The sequence below is a fragment of the Neoarius graeffei genome, chromosome 7, assembly GCF_027579695.1.
Source record: "Neoarius graeffei isolate fNeoGra1 chromosome 7, fNeoGra1.pri, whole genome shotgun sequence".
Taxonomy (NCBI): Eukaryota; Metazoa; Chordata; class Actinopteri; order Siluriformes; family Ariidae; genus Neoarius; species Neoarius graeffei.
Window position 1 is genome coordinate 22,806,676 of NC_083575.1, and position 18,061 is coordinate 22,824,736.

At 41.1% G+C, this 18,061-nt stretch overlaps 1 long non-coding RNA gene across 1 annotated transcript; it reads left to right on the forward strand.

The window, feature by feature from the left end:
- The first annotated feature begins 16,889 nt into the window (after positions 1–16,889).
- Positions 16,890–18,015, forward strand: LOC132888562 (uncharacterized). The gene is made up of 3 exons (XR_009654949.1): positions 16,890–17,031; positions 17,681–17,778; positions 17,946–18,015. It is a non-coding gene; the product is annotated as an uncharacterized LOC132888562 (long non-coding RNA).
- Positions 18,016–18,061: the final 46 nt, after the last annotated feature.

An 18,061-nucleotide genomic window follows, 5' to 3' on the forward strand; every position in this document is an offset into this window, starting at 1 on the left:
CTTTTGCCCATGCTGGGATAGGCTCCAGCTTGCCTGCGACCCTATACAGGATAAGTGGCTACAGATAATGGATGGATGGATGTGACTTTCATTGTGCATGGGTGCTGGTTTGAGCCAGATGGACTGGTCTGATTGTTTCAGAAACTGTTGATCTCCTGGAGTTTTCACACACAATAGTCTCTAGAGTTTACACAGAATGGTGAGAAAAACAAAAAACACTGAGTGAGCAAAAGTTCTGTGGGTGGAAATGTCATTTTGATAGGAGAGGTCAGAGGAAAATGGCCAGATAGGTTTCAGCTGCCAGGAAGGATATAGTAACTCATATAATCACTCTTTACAACCATTCTGAGGAGAAAAGCATCTCAGCATGCAACAGCAGAAGACCACACTGGGTTCCACACCTGCAGCCAAGAACAGGAATCTTAGAATCAAGAACAAGTTCCTATTAAAGTTGCCGGTGAGTGTACTAAAAACAACACACACCATATAGTGTATACAGTATACAGTACCAGTCAAAAGTTTTTAAACCCCTCCCCATTCAGAGGTTTTTCTGTATTTTGACTATTTTCTACATTGTAGAACAATACTGAAGACATCAAAAGTATGAAATAACCTATGGAACATATATGGAATTATTTGGTTAAAATGTTAAAAACAAAATATGTTTCATATTTTCGATTCTTCAAAGTAGCCAGTGTTTACCTTGATGATGCTTTGTACACTACTGGCATTATCTTAACCAGATTCATGAGGTAGTCAACTGGAATGCTTTTCAATTAACGGGTGTGCCTAGTCAAAAGTTAATTAGTGCAATTTCTTGTCTTCTTAATGTGTTTGATCTCAAACATTAAATAGTAAATCATAAAAAATATAGTAAATAGCCATATTCCACAACTGTAGTAATCCGTATTATGTCAAGAACCGCTCAACTAAGTAAAGAGAAACAACATCCATCATTACTGTACTTTAAGACATGAAGTGTATTTTAATGAAAAATTAAGAAAAACAATTGAATTAGAAGCTGTGTCCAAACTTTTGACAGATACTGCATATATTTATGTTGTTAAATTAATTCCCAAAAGCACCAATCCCATTCAAAAGTATTGCTCCTTCTTGTGCTAATATTAGATTTTTTTTTTTAACTATTCCCGAAGCTTACTCTACCTTCATGAATAATTTGTGCATTTGTAAACTGGATATATCTGCTTTTCACTAGCTTTGTATTTTTGCTAGTATCTATTCAGGTTTTTTTTTTGTAAAGATGAGCCAGTGTGTAACATGGCTTTCAATGCCAATACATAATTTCATAACTGAGTACCGCTACTGACTGATCCAACAGCCTATGAAGCACACTGGCTTGTTTTTTTTTTTTTTTTTTTATTCCTGGCTCAACTGTGTCTTCCATAAAAGTAAAGCTGACCGGTTCTGTGTAAACCACCAGCATGGCATCACCCATTGCTTGCTTGGATATGAAAGTAGCCCTATGTTTCAGCTGGGGAGTGGTTGTGTCTACATGTCTGCCAAATTTCAGGCCCATCAGTTCCCAGCAGTGAACACAATGGACCCAATTACTCCAATATTTGTAGCACCTGCAGACGTGAAGATTAGAGCTTCATTGGATTCCATGCCTGCCAGAATAGCCACCAAATGCTGCAACCCCATTATAACTACTCATTTATACCCAAAGCTAAGTGACTTTGACAGGTGTATGCTAATTAAATGTTTGGTTTGAGCATCCCATTGCTGTAAGCCTTATAAGATCAATATTATGGCCTGAGCATCTGTGCTCAATTTTCCTCCAGTTTTTTTTTTTTTTGCAACATTAATAATTTGATCTTGTACAAATGTGCTGTAATTCTAGAGGTATTGAGGTGTTTGTGATCTTTTATTCAGGCTGAACTTGAAGAAGCTTTCCTACATCTCAACCAGCACAGCACCACAGTGTCAATGAGAGATCTGGGAATACGTGTGCATTTTACAAAATAACAGTCATGCTGCATTGCTGAGTACTTTGGTTGAGGATGACAGAGAATTCTAAGTGCTTAAAGCCTTTCCTTAAGCACGATAGCCATGATGCAGCTGATCGTGCCCAAGCCTATAAACCGCATATAACCACATATAACTGTACAAGCCAACAGCTTACCTCTGCAATACTGAGCAGCACTTTGTTTGTCTGTGTGTCAGTATACGCAAACAAAACAAATAATGTTAATACATAAAGATGTAGACATCTCATGTACAGTGCCTTGCAAAGTATTCGCCACCGTACCCCAGGAACATTTCCATATTTGGTGCTGTTACAACCTGAAAATGAAATGGATATAAATTTAATTGAGATTATAAAACAGCCCATAATATAGAAATGTGTGTGTGTGTGTGTGTGTGGGGGGGGGGGGGGGGGGGGGGTGCATGTTGGACTTGTTGAACCAGACATAATCTCATTACTATTGTCCTTAGTATTAGTCATCAGATATCACATAATTAGTTCAGTAGAATCCATCTGTGTGCAATTAAGGGGTTACAAATAAACCTGTTTCTGGAAGACTCCAGAGGGTGTATACAAACAGCATCTGTCAGATACGAGGTAGGCGGACATATGTTCAGAAATAATGTTTATTTACAGTGATGAAAACACACACAGGCAAGCAGTCCAAATCGGCAGGCAAAATCCAAATCGTGAAACAAGCAAAGGGTCAAGTGAGGTGCAAACAGGATAGCAGAGGCAGAGCGAAAATGGGAACGAGGAGCAGGTAGAGGATTCAGGAAACCAGGAAATCAAACTCGGGTAGAAAGGCTCAGTAATGTGTACTGATGTAGCGTAAAACTTCGCACTGATCGTGCGAAGTTCATCTATTAGGAAGAGTACAGCATGCCAACCACCCAAAGGTACTGCCTCTACCCAGAGCTCCCTATACCTCATAAAATCATGCAAATACAAATCAAGAGCTTCAGTTAATGTTCACTTCAAACATCAGAATGGGAAAGATTGTGATCTCTGTGACTTTCACTGTAGCATGGGTGTTGGTTTGAACCAGATGGACTGGTTTGAGTATTTCAGAAACTGTTGATCTCCTGGGGTTTTCACACACAACAGTCTCTAGAGTTTACACAGAATGGTGTGAAAAACAAAAAACAATGAGTGAGCGACAGTTCTGTGGGTGGAAACATCTTGTTGATAAGAGAGGTCAGAAGAAAATGGCCAGATAGGTTTCAGCTGCCAGGAAGGATATAGTAACTCATATAATCACTCTTTACAACCATTCTGAGGAGAAAAGCATCTCAGCGTGCAACAGCAGAAGACCACACTGGGTTCCACTCCTGCAGCCAAGAACAGGAATCTTAGAATCAAGAATAAGTTCCTATTAAAGTTGCTGGTGAGTGTAGTAAAAGCAACACACACACACACACACACACACACACACACACACACACCATATACTGTATATAGTATACAGTACCAGTCAAAAGTTCTTAAACCCCCTCCTCATTCAGAGGTTTTTCTGTATTTTGACTATTTTCTACACCGTAGAACAATACTGAAGACATCAAAACTATGAAATAACATCTCATCTCATTATCTCTAGCCGCTTTATCCTGTGCTACAGGGTCGCAGGCAAGCTGGAGCCTATCCCAGCTGACTACGGGCGAAAGGCGGGGTACACCCTGGACAAGTCGCCAGGTCATCACAGGGCTGACACAGACACAGACAACCATTCACACTCACATTCACACCTACGGTCAATTTAGAGTCACCAGTTAACCTAACCTGCATGTCTTTGGACTGTGGGGGAAACCAGAGCACCCAGAGGAAACCCATGTGGACACAGGGAGAACATGCAAACTCCACACAGAAAGGCCCTCGCTAACCACGAGGCTCGAAGCCGGACCTTCTTGCTGTGAGGCGACAGCGCTAACCACTACACCACCGTAGTGGTGGTGTAGTGAAATAACATATGGAACATATGTTATTTCACCATGAAATACACCATGAAATAACATATGGAACATATATGGATTTTTGTGGTAAACAAAAATGTGTTTAAAAAAACAAACAAAATATGTTCCATATTTTAGATTCTTCAAAGTAGCCAGCATTTAATGGATGGATGTACATCATGAATACAACCCCGATTCCAAAAAAGTTGGGACAGAGTACACATTGTAAATAAAAACGGAATGCAATGATGTGGAATTTTCAAAACTCCATATTTTATTCAGAATAGAACATAGATGACATATCAAATGTTTAAACTGAGAAAATGTATCATTTAAAGAGGAAAATTAGGTGATTTTAAATTTCATGACAACAACACATCTCAAAAAAGTTGGGACAAGGCCATGTTTACCACTGTGAGACATCCCCTTTTCTCTTTACAACAGTCTGTAAACGTCTGGGGACTGAGGAGACAAGTTGCTCAAGTTCAGGGATAGGAATGTTAACCCATTCTTGTCTAATGTAGGATTCTAGTTGCTCAACTGTTTTAGGGCTTTGTTGTCGTATCTTCCGTTTTATGATGCGCCAAATGTTTTCTATGGGTGAAAGATCTGGACTGCAGCCTGGCCAGTTCAGTACCTGGACCCTTCTTCTACACAGCCATGATGCTGTAATTGATGCAGTATGTGGTTTGGCCTTGTCATGTTGGAAAATGCAAGGTCTTCCCTGAAAGAGACGTCGTCTGGATGGGAGCATATGTTGCTCTAGAACCTGGATATACCTTTCAGCATTGATGGTGTCTTTCCAGATGTGTAAGCTGCCCATGCCACATGCACTAATGCAACCCCATACCATCAGAGATGCAGGCTTCTGAACTGAGCGCTGATAACAACTTGGGTCATCCTTCTCCTCTTTAGTCCGAATGACACAGCGTCCCTGATTTCCATAAAGAACTTCAAATTTTGATTCGTCTGACCACAGAACAGTTTTCCACTTTGCCACAGTCCATTTTAAGTGAGCCTTGGCCCAGAGAAGACATCTGCGCTTCTGGATCATGTTTAGATACAGCTTCTTCTTTGAAGTATAGCGTTTTAGCTGGCAACGGCAGATGGCATGGTGAATTGTGTTCACAGATAATGTTCTCTGGAAATATTCCTGAGCCCATTTTGTGATTTCCAATACAGAAGCATGCCTGTATGTGATGCAGTGCCGTCTAAGGGCCTGAAGATCACGGGCACCCGGTATAGTTTTCCGGCCTTGACCCTTACACACAGAGATTCTTCCAGATTCTCTGAATCTTTTGATGATATTATGCACTGTAGATGATGATATGTTCAAACTCTTTGCAATTTTACACTGTCGAACTCCTTTCTGATATTGCTCCACTATTTGTCGGTGCAGAATTAGGGGGATTGGTGATCCTCTTCCCATCTTTACTTCTGAGAGCCGCTGCCACTCCAAGATGCTCTTTTTATACCCAGCCATGTTAATGACCTATGGAGCACTTGCATGTGACGTCACAGCCGATCCAGATTGTGACAGACGCCACCTTGTCGGTCAAACGCCATATTCCGCCTTCTACTTCTACTTCTGGTTCTACTTCTGCTTTTACTTCTACCTTTTCTTCTGGAAAAACCTACTATATACAATTCTACTACAACGGCTGCGGCTACAAGCTCTCCCTACCTATGCACGTTTTTTATGTTTTTTGTGTGTATTTTTGCGTGTTGTTCGTCTGTACCGGACTTCAATATCCACTACAACCGTATGGACTTACTGGACATTGGTTTCCAGCAGAAAATGATGGTTTGTAGCGATTTCCATCGGATGCACAACATTCCGGAAGAGAAAAAAAAAAAAACATTCCGGACGAGATAGCGAGACCAGCGGGGTCTCCGTGGATTGTTATTGGAAGCAAAGCTAAGAAGGCGGCACCGGGAGCAAAAGCGAGGCTGCAGAGCCGGCCTGTTGACTAAGCTCAGAAAACAGCCACTCAAACCTCCACTGCTAAGCCTCTACCTCTCCAACGCCAGATCCATGTAAACAAGACGGACGATTTGAAATTACAGCTGGAATTACCTTATTCTATTCTATAATCGGCTGGTCAGTGCTATACTCAATACTTAAGTGACTTACCCATCCAGTGAGGATCATTTTCTTGTTTACAAGATGCCACATCTGAGTCGCTGACAAATCCTGAATTTCTGTAAAGATAACTGTGCAGAGATTTATAAGCACGCAGTGCTTCACCACTGAAAAGCGAGGGAAAGTTGATGAGGTAATTATACACGTCCGGGTATTCCACCTCTGGCAGTTCCATATCCACTGACACGGTCGTGAAAACTCCGTCCGGAAAGCCATAAGGGTCAATAATCTGTAGATCGTTTATTTTAGACATATATCTAGTTATCTGTTCATTAGAAAAATGAGCCGTGTAGTCCGTCGGTTGAAATTGATCCATTCTGTACACGAGTGCAGCAGTATTCAGCTGTGCTGTTGACCGACAAGATGGCGGCTGTGTACTTTCCGGTCACGTGACTGCAAGATCTCTATTGCCAATTGACCTAATGAGTTGCAATTTGGTCCTCCAGCTGTTCCTTTTTTGTCCCTTTAACTTTTCCAGCCTCTTATTGCCCCTGTCCCAACTTTTTTGAGATGTGTTGCTGTCATGAAATTTCAAATGAGCCAATATTTGGCATGAAATTTCAAAATGTCTCACTTTTGACATTTGATATGTTGTCTATGTTCTATTGTGAATACAATATCAGTTTTTGAGATTTGTAAATTATTGCATTCCGTTTTTATTTACAATTTGTACTTTGTCCCAACTTTTTTGGAATCGGGGTTGTATATTAACTGCTGTGAATGTCAGCTATATCTGGTTAATATAAAGTGAACTATTTTCACACCATAATGCTTCCCTGCCTTCTGCCAGTTCCTTGGAATCATCCAATGTGACGACTATTATGTGGACTTTTTCTGTTATAATTGAAATACTGTGTTTAATGTTTCATTATTTATAGAGCTTTTATTTGTTTAAAGAGGGGGTGGAGTTGAATGGTGAGTTCTTATTAGAACAGAAAGGCCTGGGAAAATTATGTGTCTCCTTCGTAGAACAGTAGAATTATTGTTTAATGAAGCACATCCCTGAAAAAGGCAAATTAAGACTCACCAAATGGCTCTAAAATGCGGTGGGACAGGATGAAGAGTTGGGTAGATGCTGTAAGAAGCGGACCGTGTGACGACCTCAGATAGCTCATGAAAGTGCAATGTGGACTTTTGCATAAACAAGATGGAAATGAGTGGGAAGATGACACAAGGACAATCTCCACTGTCATTATTTCTTTGAAATACAAATTGGGAGAATGCTTAGCATGAACAGCAGTTATCATTTAGGAACACTAAATGAGTCATTTAACATTTATTGTTCCAAAATAATAAATCAGAGTCATTTTAATTGATGGCAGGTGTGTACCCAAAAAGACTGAATGCTGTAATTAAATCAAAAGGTGCTTCAACAAAGTATTAGTTTAAGGGTGTGCACACTTATGCAACCAGCTTATTGTATGTTTTTTTTTATTTTTTATCTTTTCCCCCCTAACAGGTTAGTTTGCTTTTCAATTGAATTGTAGAGGTTATAGGTCAAATTAAAGGTGGGAAAAGTTTTGAAATTATTTATCGTGGTCTCATTTTTTTTTACATCAGAAAAACCTATTATTTTAACGGGGTGTGTACACTTTATATCCACTGTGTGTGTGTGTGTATATCCATATTCACTAGATATGCACAATCGCATGCTCTGATTGGTTACTCTACTACTCAGCTATCAGCTCATTTACCATGAGCAGAGAAAACCAAAATGATGGAGCATGTTGCTGAACCAACCGAGGGCAAAATGAAAACTCTACTCGAAAACAAAACCCCAACAAAATATAGAATGAAAGTATCTTTATTTTTCAAGAATTATTACTGTAGCATTTTTCACAAATTGTATATATATAGGACAACAATGCAAAAAAAGAGAAAAATCCAACCTTTAATTCAAGTGCATTTATTCAGTGGGAAAAAAATCCCACATTAAGAAATAATTATTTTACATGAAATCATGTGTGCCACAATTATTGGCACCCCTGATGTTAATACTTTGTACAACCCCCTTTTGCCAACAAGACAGCACTTAATCTTCTCCTATAACATTTCACAAGATGGGAGAATACAGAGAGAGGGATCTTCAATGATTCCTCTTTGCACAATCTCTCTAAATCGTCCAGAGTCCTGGGTCCTCTCCTATGCACGCTCCTCTTCAGCTCACCCCACAGGTTTTCAATTGGGTTGAGGTCTGAGGACTGAGATGGCCATGGGAGGAGCTTGATTTTGTGTCTGGTGAACCATTTTTGTGTAGATTTGGCCACATGTTTAGGGTCATTATCTTGCTGAAAGACCCAGTGATGACCCATCTTCAGCTTTCGGGCAGAGGCCACCAGATTTTGATTTAAAATGTCCTGGTATTTCAAAGAGTTCATGATGCCATGCATCCTAACAAGGTTCCCAGGGCCTTTGGAAGAGAAACAGGCCCACAGCATCACCAATCCTCCCCCATACTTCACAGTGGGCATGAGGTGCTTTTCCGCATACTCATCTTTTGTGTTACGCCAGACCCACTTAGAGTGTTTGTTGCCAAAAAGCTCTATCTTGGTCTCATCTGACCAAAGCACACGGTCCCAGTTGAAGTCCCAGTATCGCTTAGCGAACTCCAGACATTTACGTTTATGCTTGTAAGTGAGAAAAGGCTTTTTCCGTACATGCTTCCCAAACAGCTTGTTGGCATGTAGATAGCGCGTGATGGTTGTTATGGAGATTTTGTGACCCCAAGATGCTACTCTTTGATGCAATTCTCTAACAGTGAGCTTCGGAGAACTTTTTACTTCTCTTACCATCCTCCTCACTATGCATGGTGGCAAGATAAACTTGCATTCTTGTCCAGGCTTGTTTGCCACTGTTCCAGTTGTTTTAAACTTCTTGATGATTCCTCTGACTGTAGTTATGGGCAGGTGTAGGCAAGTGGCTATTTTCTTGTAGCCATTGCCTGACTTATGAAGGTCGACACACATCTGCCTTACTTGAATGGTGTGTTCTCTTGTCTTTCCCATGTTGAAGAGTGGATAAGAGAAATAGGCCTCTGTGTCACATCATATTTATACCCCAGGGAAAGGGGATGAACCCTGGACAAGTCACCAGGCCATCGCAGGGCTGACACATAGAGACAAGCAACCATTCACACTCACACCTACGGTCAATTTAGATCCACCAATTAGCCTAACCTGCATGTCTCTGGGGAAAAAACGGAGCACCTGGAGGAAATCCACGCAAACTCCACACAGAAAGGCCCTTGTCGGTCACTGGGCGAAAACTCAGGACCTTCTTGCTGTGAGGCCCTCTGTGTGTGTGTGTGTGTGTGTGTGTGTGTGTGTGTGTGTGTGTATAGTGACACAGAGGAAGAGACTCAAAAATCAATTGCATAAGCTGTTTGTGGGAAAGGCAAATCTTTAGGGTATCCATGTGAGATTATCCACAGCAGCAGGTGTGTAAGATGTGCAGAATGTTCGTGATGAAAAAGCAGGAAGAGAGTACGAGTAGAGCATTAGAATCATGTTGGGAGGACAAGAGGAACTACAGCAGGAGACGTGTGTCAGAATCTGGCAGCAGGAGTGCACATACTGGTATAGCTTGCAAGAGAGAGAGATTATATAGTGCAGCTTTTTCATAGATTGGATAGAGAACATATAGGGATCCAGCAGTTCTAGCTAGAACAACATAGCACAAGTACAAGCAATTGTAGAAGCAATTGGGTGATTATCTGATTTTATCTGACCACCCCATCCTGCCTGAAGTCTGCCACCATCATCCCTGTACTGAAGAAAACAGCCATTGACAGTCTCAGTGACTACAGACCCATAGCTCTCACATCTGTAGTCATGAAGTGCTTTGAGAGGCTGGTCTCACAGCATATCAGAGACTATGTTCCAACATCCTTTGACCTTCACCAGTTTGCCTACAGGGCTAACCAATCGATGGAGGATGACATCACCATAGCACTTCACACAGCGCTGAGCCACCTAGAACATCGGAAGAGCTATGTGAGGATGCTCTTTGTGGACTATAGCTCAGCCTTCAATGGAGCACTTGCATGTGACGTCACAGCCAATCCAGATTGTGACAGACGCCATCTTGTCGGTCAAACGCCATATTTCCGCCTTCTACTTCTACTTCTGCTTCTACTTCTACCTTTTCTTCTGGAAAAACCTACTATATACAATTCTACTACAACGGCTGCGGCTACAAGCTCTCCCTACCCGTGCACGTTTTTTATGTTTTTTGTGTGTATTTTTGCGTGTTGTTCGTCTGTACCGGACTTCAATATCCACTACAACCATATGGACTTACTGGACATTGGTTTCCAGCAGAAAATGACGGTTTGTAGCGATTTCCATCGCATGCACAACATTCCGGACGAGATAGCGAGACCAGCGGGGTCTCCGTGGATTGTTATCGGAAGCGAAGCGAAGGAGGCGGCGCCGGGAGCGGAAGCAAAAGCGAGGCTGCAGAGCGGCCTGTTGACTAAGCTCAGAAAACAGCCACTCAAATCTCCACTGCTAAGCTTCTACCTCTCCAACGCCAGGTAAACAAGACGGACGATTTGGAATTACAGCTGGAATTACCTTATTCTATTCTATAATCGGCTGGTCAGTGCTATACTCAATACTTAAGTGACTTACCCATCCAGTGAGGATCATTTTCTTGTTTACAAGATGCCACATCTGAGTCGCTGACAAATCCTGAATTTCTGTAAAGATAACTGTGCAGAGATTTATAAGCACGCAGTGCTTCACCACTGAACAGCGAGGGAAAGTTAATGAGGTAATTATACACGTCCGGGTATTCCACCTCTGGCAGTTCCATATCCACTGACACGGTCGTGAAAACTCCGTCCGGAAAGCCATAAGGGTCACTAATCTGTAGATCGTTTATTTTAGACATATATCTAGTTATCTGTTCATTAGAAAAATGAGCCGTGTAGTCCGTCGGTTGAAATTGATCCATTCTGTACACGAGTGCAGCAGTATTCAGCTGTGCTGTTGACCGACAAGATGGCGGCTGTGTACTTTCCGGTCACGTGACTGCAAGATCTCTATACTATCATCATGGACATATTAGTCAGTAAACTGTCTGACCTACAAATCCCCTCTCCCACCTTTGCCTGGATAAAAGATTCCCTCACCAACCAGCCACAATTGGTCAGACTTGGCCCCCAGCTCTCCTCCACCCTCACACTCACCACAGGCCCTCCAGAGGGCTGTGTGCTGAGCCCTCTATGCACTTTACACATACGATTACACTCCATCTCACCCCACCAACACCATCATCAAGTTCGTGAATGATACCACCATGGTTGGGCTCACATACAGAGACGAAGTGGGAAAATTGACCGCCTGGTGCTCAGGAACACCAACAAGAGTGTGTGTTGCCTGGTGTTTTACTGAACACCAACAAGAGTGCTCTGAGAACATAATATCCCCTGCTGGCAACTATATCTATGCTATAAGGCCATAACTCTGGTAAAATGTGACTGAATTGAAATTCTACGAAATGTGACGAAACTGCAATATGCGTATTACCAAAATATAGCAAAGAATCATGTCAAGTTTTGTGAAATTCCTCCTAAAATTGTGAGAGGAGTTGATTTCAGAAGGTGAGTACCCTTCCCGGGACGGTTGGGCGAACGGACGTGCATCGCCACGACAGAATCCCCCTTCTGGCCTTTCGGCCAGCAGGGATAATAAAACAAAGGAACTCATCATTGACTTCAGGAAGAGCAGAACAGACCCTGTCCTTCTCTTCATCAGCAGAGAATGTGTGGAAATGGTTAGCTCATTCAAGTTCCTGGGCACCCACATCTCCTCTGACCTCTCCTGGCCTATTAACACCACAGCTGCCATGAAGAAGGCACAGCAGTGGCTGTACTTCCTGCATGTACTTAGGAAAAACAACCTGGAAAAGAAGCTGCTACTGGCTTTCTACCACTCCTTTGTGGATACTGTGCTCATGTACTGTCTATGTGTGTGGTTCGCAGGCTGCACAGCAAAGGAGAGGAAAGCCCTACAGAGAGTGATAGATACGACACAAAATCATTGCTCATATCCAGTGAATGTGGACAGAATAATAAGTGTTATTTACTTTGAAGACTATCTGTTCCAATACTTCTGCTCACCTAAAAATTGGGTGGCCTGCCATCTGTCAGGTATGCGAGGGAGGCGGATGTATGTGCAGAAGTGTTCAGTTTAATAAAGTACACACACACACACACACACACACACACACACACACACACACACACACACACACATATTTTATATATATATATATATATATATATATATATATATATATATATATATATATATATATATACAACCCTGATTCCAAAAAAGTTGGGACAAAGTACAAATTGTAAATAAAAATGGAATGCAATGATGTGGAAGTTTCACAATTCCATATTTTATTCAGAATAGAACATAGATGACATATCAAATGTTTAAACTGAGAAAATGTATCATTTAAAGATAAAAATTAGGTGATTTTAAATTTCATGACAACAACACATCTCAAAAAAGTTGGGACAAGGCCATGTTTACCACTGTGAGACATCCCCTTTTCTCTTTACAACAGTCTGTAAACGTCTGGGGACTGAGGAGACAAGTTGCTCAAGTTTAGGGATAGGAATGTTAACCCATTCTTGTCTAATGTAGGATTCTAGTTGCTCAACTGTCTTCGGTCTTTTTTGTCATATCTTCCGTTTTTATGATGAGCCAAATGTTTTCTATGGGTGAAAGATCTGGACTGCAGGCTGGCCGGTTCAGTACCCGGACCCTTCTTCTACGCAGCCATGATGCTGTAATTGATGCAGTATGTGGTTTGGCATTGTCATGTTGGAAAATGCAAGGTCTTCCCTGAAAGAGACGTCGTCTGGATGGGAGCATATGTTGCTCCAGAACCTGGATATACCTTTCAGCATTGATGGTGTCTTTCCAGATGTGTAAGCTGCCCATGCCACATGCACTAATGCAACCCCATACCATCAGAGATGCAGGCTTCTGAACTGAGCGCTGATAACAACTTGGGTCGTCCTTCTCCTCTTTAGTCCGAATGACACGGCGTCCCTGATTTCCATAAAGAACTTCAAATTTTGATTCGTCTGACCACAGAACAGTTTTCCACTTTGCCACAGTCCATTTTAAATGAGCCTTGGCCCAGAGAAGACGTCTGCGCTTCTGGATCATGTTTAGATATGGCTTCTTCTTTGAACTATAGAGTTTTAGCTGGCAACGGCAGATAGCACGGTGAATTGTGTTCACAGATAATGTTCTCTGAAAATATTCCTGAGCCCATTTTGTGATTTCCAATACAGAAGCATGCTTGTATGTGATGCAGTGCCGTCTAAAGGCCAATTTATGCGGACAACCCAGTCCTCGCAGATGGCGTCGCAGATGGCGTCTGCGAAGCCCCCCCCCCTTTGCAGACGCTCTGCGCGCACCTCCCAAAAATTGTGACCACCGCTGACAGCCTCGCAGACAGCGTCACAGACAAGAGGGCTCCGATTGGTCCACTCTACATCCGCTGTACACACACTTCCGCTTCCCTACTTTCCCGGTTTGTTTTGTTTTCACGACCGCCATTTTTAAAAACATGACCGAAGATGGAGCAGCACGAAGAGCGGTTGATCGAGGAAGTGAGGAAGTACGTACATCTATACGACTCCAGTTCTAGTCATTATAAGTAACCGGAGGATAAACACTCCACTAACCACACCCACCAACTACTCCTAGCGATTTCGCAACTTCGCGCCCCCTTGCGTTGTGGCGGTGAATAACATCGCGCACGCCTATTACTCCCCGCTTAACGATAAATTACAACTGTCTGCGAAAAGCTATCTGCGAAAGCCTTGTCGCAAGAGCATGCAGAGGCCTTAAAGGAACAGTCCACCGTACTTCCATAATGAAATATGCTCTTATCTGAATTGAGACGAGATGCTCCGTACCTGTCCGAGCTTTGCGCAACCTCCCAGTCAGTCAGACGCAGTCAGACGCGCTGTCACTCCTGTTAGCAATGTAGCTAGGCTCAGTATGGCCAATGGTATTTTTTGGGGCTGTAGTTAGATGCGACCAAACTCTTCCGCGTTTTTCCTGTTTACATAGGTTTATATGACCAGTGATATGAAACAAGTTCAGTTACACAAATTGAAACGTAGCGATTTTCTATGCTATGGAAAGTCTGCACTATAATGACAGGCGTACTAACACCTTCTGCGCGCTTTGGCAGCGCATTGATACGGAGCTCAGATATCAATGCGCTGCCGAAGTGCGCAGAAGGTGTTAGTACCACAAATCATTAACAACCTGTGTGTTGTTACCACAAATCATTAATTTAATTTTTTCTTTCCTACTTTATGAACAAAAATACTTTTTATATTACTACACATGGGTCATCCAAGTGTGATTTAAAATTAAATGTCTTAATACTATAATAATAATTTGTTTCAAGTAATTACTTTAGCAGTGAATGGGGCCAGTTATTTATTTATTAACTACGTAGTTAGCTAAGCCAACTACAATAAAATTAGCTAACTAAAGTAGAATATGTAAACAGCTCGGTAGCTAATAGTAATTACTTGTAACTTTCTGACAAGTAATCTACTCACTCTCAAGGTAACCGAAACATAATCCATTTTTTTCTAAGGTAACGTTAGAACAATTGAAAAACATTACTTGCATGTATTAGATGGGCAAAGGGCGCTGTGCTGAGCTGTGAAATGTCTGACACAAGCACAATTCACAGTTCCCACCAAACACTGTAGTAAATGCATGCGGGTTGGTTCTGACCCGTGTGTAAACTTGATGTAGAATTACAAAAGCTGTGCTTGTTCATACTGTAACTTAAGAAAGGAAAAATAAAAATGATGATTTGTGCTAAACAAAAACAAGATATTTACTGCATATTTGGAAAAGTAAATGACAAAATGAATTTATTTCAAAAGTATATCATAGAAACACTCAGCCATACATGAAATAACCTGGAAAATGAATGCAGGTCGTTTTTGACCCATGTTGTGCATTAGAAGGGTAGTGATACAAAAAGGGTTTTTATTCAAAAAGTAAGAAAGGAAAAAATAAAATAAGGATGTATGATGATCAAAAACAAGTTAATTGAGGAATACCTTGAATACTGAATGATGGAATTAATTTATTGCAGAGATATAGAAGATAAAAACTCAGCCGGGTCACTTTTGACCCATGTTTTGCATCAAAGGGTTATTAAATAGGTAAACATAGTTCTCTATTTGAGAACAGGTGCGCCTTGTTCACGGCGCACGTGCTGGAGTCTACTCGGTGCGTGCGCAGCCCGAGGCACCCCTTCAGGTGCACGCGTCACAGCGAGCAGGACTGACAACACCAAAGGTGCCATGTTCTAATTTGTTGAAGATATCTAGATGTAAATATCAGGAAATTAAAGTTCAAATTCTGATTTGTTGTCTTATATCTTTTGAATTCAAACGCAAATGTCTTCACTGTATAGCAAGAACAACAGAATTGACCTTGCCGGTCCAATACTTTTGGAGGGGAGTATTTGTACAGCTTGATCTAATGAATGATTTCTGTCCACGAAGTAAAACAAGTTGAAACTCAATGCCAGTGACTTTGACAGGGATGCCACTGCTACAAGTCTAGTCCTTCTTTTGTTTAAAAATACTTCAAACATGAAGGAGGCTATTGAAAAAAAAAGTTTCAGACATTTGACCTTGCTGTCACCATGACCTCATTTGGATCAATTTCAAAATCTATTCAGTTCTTCTACTGGTTTCAGTCATAATTCTACATAAATCCTGGAAACTTTCAACTGCTTGTTCTTGAGATATTGCACTAATGAGAGTGTCAGACAGACACACCAAAACACTGATGATTGATGGAACAGACAGACCGGGAGCAAAAACTGTAGATCTGGAAGAAAATGAATCTTGAGTTTCTGACCACGAAGGTAGAAATAATCTGTGTCTTTGTATGACAAACAAGAAGGAAGCTATTGAAGAAAAAAATATTTCACATATTTGAACTTGCTATGGCCTTGATGTTGTTTGGATCAATTCCAAAATCTTATCAGTTCACGTGCTGTCCTGTTATTGTTCAATAATAATTCCATATAAATCCTACAAGGATTCAACCACACTCAGCGATGGACAAACAATGAACAAAAACCACCCTGTGATAGTTCATATTCCACCTAGAACTAATTTCCAGGTCTGTAGTAGTTCAATAATTGTAGTATAGTTCAACAAAGTTGAATATAGTTCTCGTTATCTTGAGAGTACCAGATGGTCATGATAACCTTTGCAAAGTACGCTGTGCCTTGGAATCTTTACATTACGTTACATTAATGGCATGTAGCAGATGCTCTTAGGCACAGTGACATACAACATACCCAGAGCAGTTGGGGGTTAGGTGCCTTGCTCGAGGGCACTTCAACCATTCCTGCTAGTCCAGTGACTCGTACCATTAGGACAAACCTGCTTTGACTCGAACCTGCTTTTCTAACCATTAGGTCATGGCTTCCCCTTTATATCATCATCTGTCACCCAGCAGTATTTGGTATTTCGTCTTGCGAAAGAACTATAAAAGACAAGTACCTGCCTAAACAAGCTTAAAGGTAACACATGATAGCCTGCATAAAATCCTGTCAAGTGATGACATCATTAAAAATGAGAGTCTCACATGACTCACCAACGATGCAACTTGCTCAATGGAAAGAAACCAGTTGTGGGACCTCAAAGTCATAATACACTTTTAAATTGTCTTGAAACTCTACACCCACGTGAGTAGTGCCTGCTATTAGACAATACAGCCAACACTGTGAGACCACTGCATAAGAACGGGAAAAGGAAGCAATTTAGTCACATTTCCTTTGAAGGAAAAAAGATCACCTGTAGAGAAAATATAACTTATGAAGACCAGCATCTTATAGCCTACTTTGTTCGCCAAACCATGAAGGTATATGTTTATTTCTTTTACACAATTTCTCACTCACTTATTGAGTGGATCACTTAATCCACAATTTAAAAAAAAAACCGCAACTTCAAATTTCCTAATTTGTAGCCAAAAAGTAATCATGACTTAAGCATTACGAGGTAATTCAGTTATTTTGTTTACTTATCTGGACCTTCGTAAACAATGAATTTTGTAACTTGACCTTTGCAAATTTTAGTTGAATAGCCTTGCACTAAGCTATACAGCTGTAATTATGTGTTTTTGTCATGCTGCAACCACATTCTCCTCATGTCACAACCTGTCACTTTTGCCTACACTCACCCTAGCAAACCCACTGTAAGCTGTGTTTGTATTTAACTTTCCAGTTTTGCCTCTGAACACCTCTCAAGAAGTGTAACATGATGTGAAAAAAAAATGTTTTTCAGTTATAAGGTCAGAGATAATAGACCAGTGACTGTGTCCTCAATTCTGGTGAAATTTGATCTATGAAATAAATTAAATCTGTCAGGCAGAGGACCATTTAGATCATAAGTAGTCATAGTAATAACTAGAAAGGCACTTGGTAGAGTGCATACTTCTGCCAAGCCATATATTCGGATTTGCATCAAAATCTAATCAATTGTTCATTGGGCAATGGCTCACCTTTCCTCAGAATTTCATCAAAACCTGTTTAGGACTTTTTGAGTTATGTTGGGAACAGACAAACAAACGGAGGCGAAAACATAACCTCATCCAACAAAGTTGGCATAGGTAAATATACGTCCATTTACTGTGACACGTGTATTTCTGCTCAATAGCTTTAAGCTTTTCATGGTTACCTGCAGTAGTTACAAACATTTACCTGTCATGACCTTTTTCTGTTGAATATCTGTTTTGCTTCCTGTTACTCTTTGTTTTGTTTCCTGTCTTCTTCCTAGTCTATCCAGCTCCTGTCTCAGAGCCCTGTCTTTATGTCCACACCCAATACTGTTTTCACCTGTATCAAGTTTGGTCAGATTGCAATGTTCAATTTTTAGATTATTCAGTGTTTGCC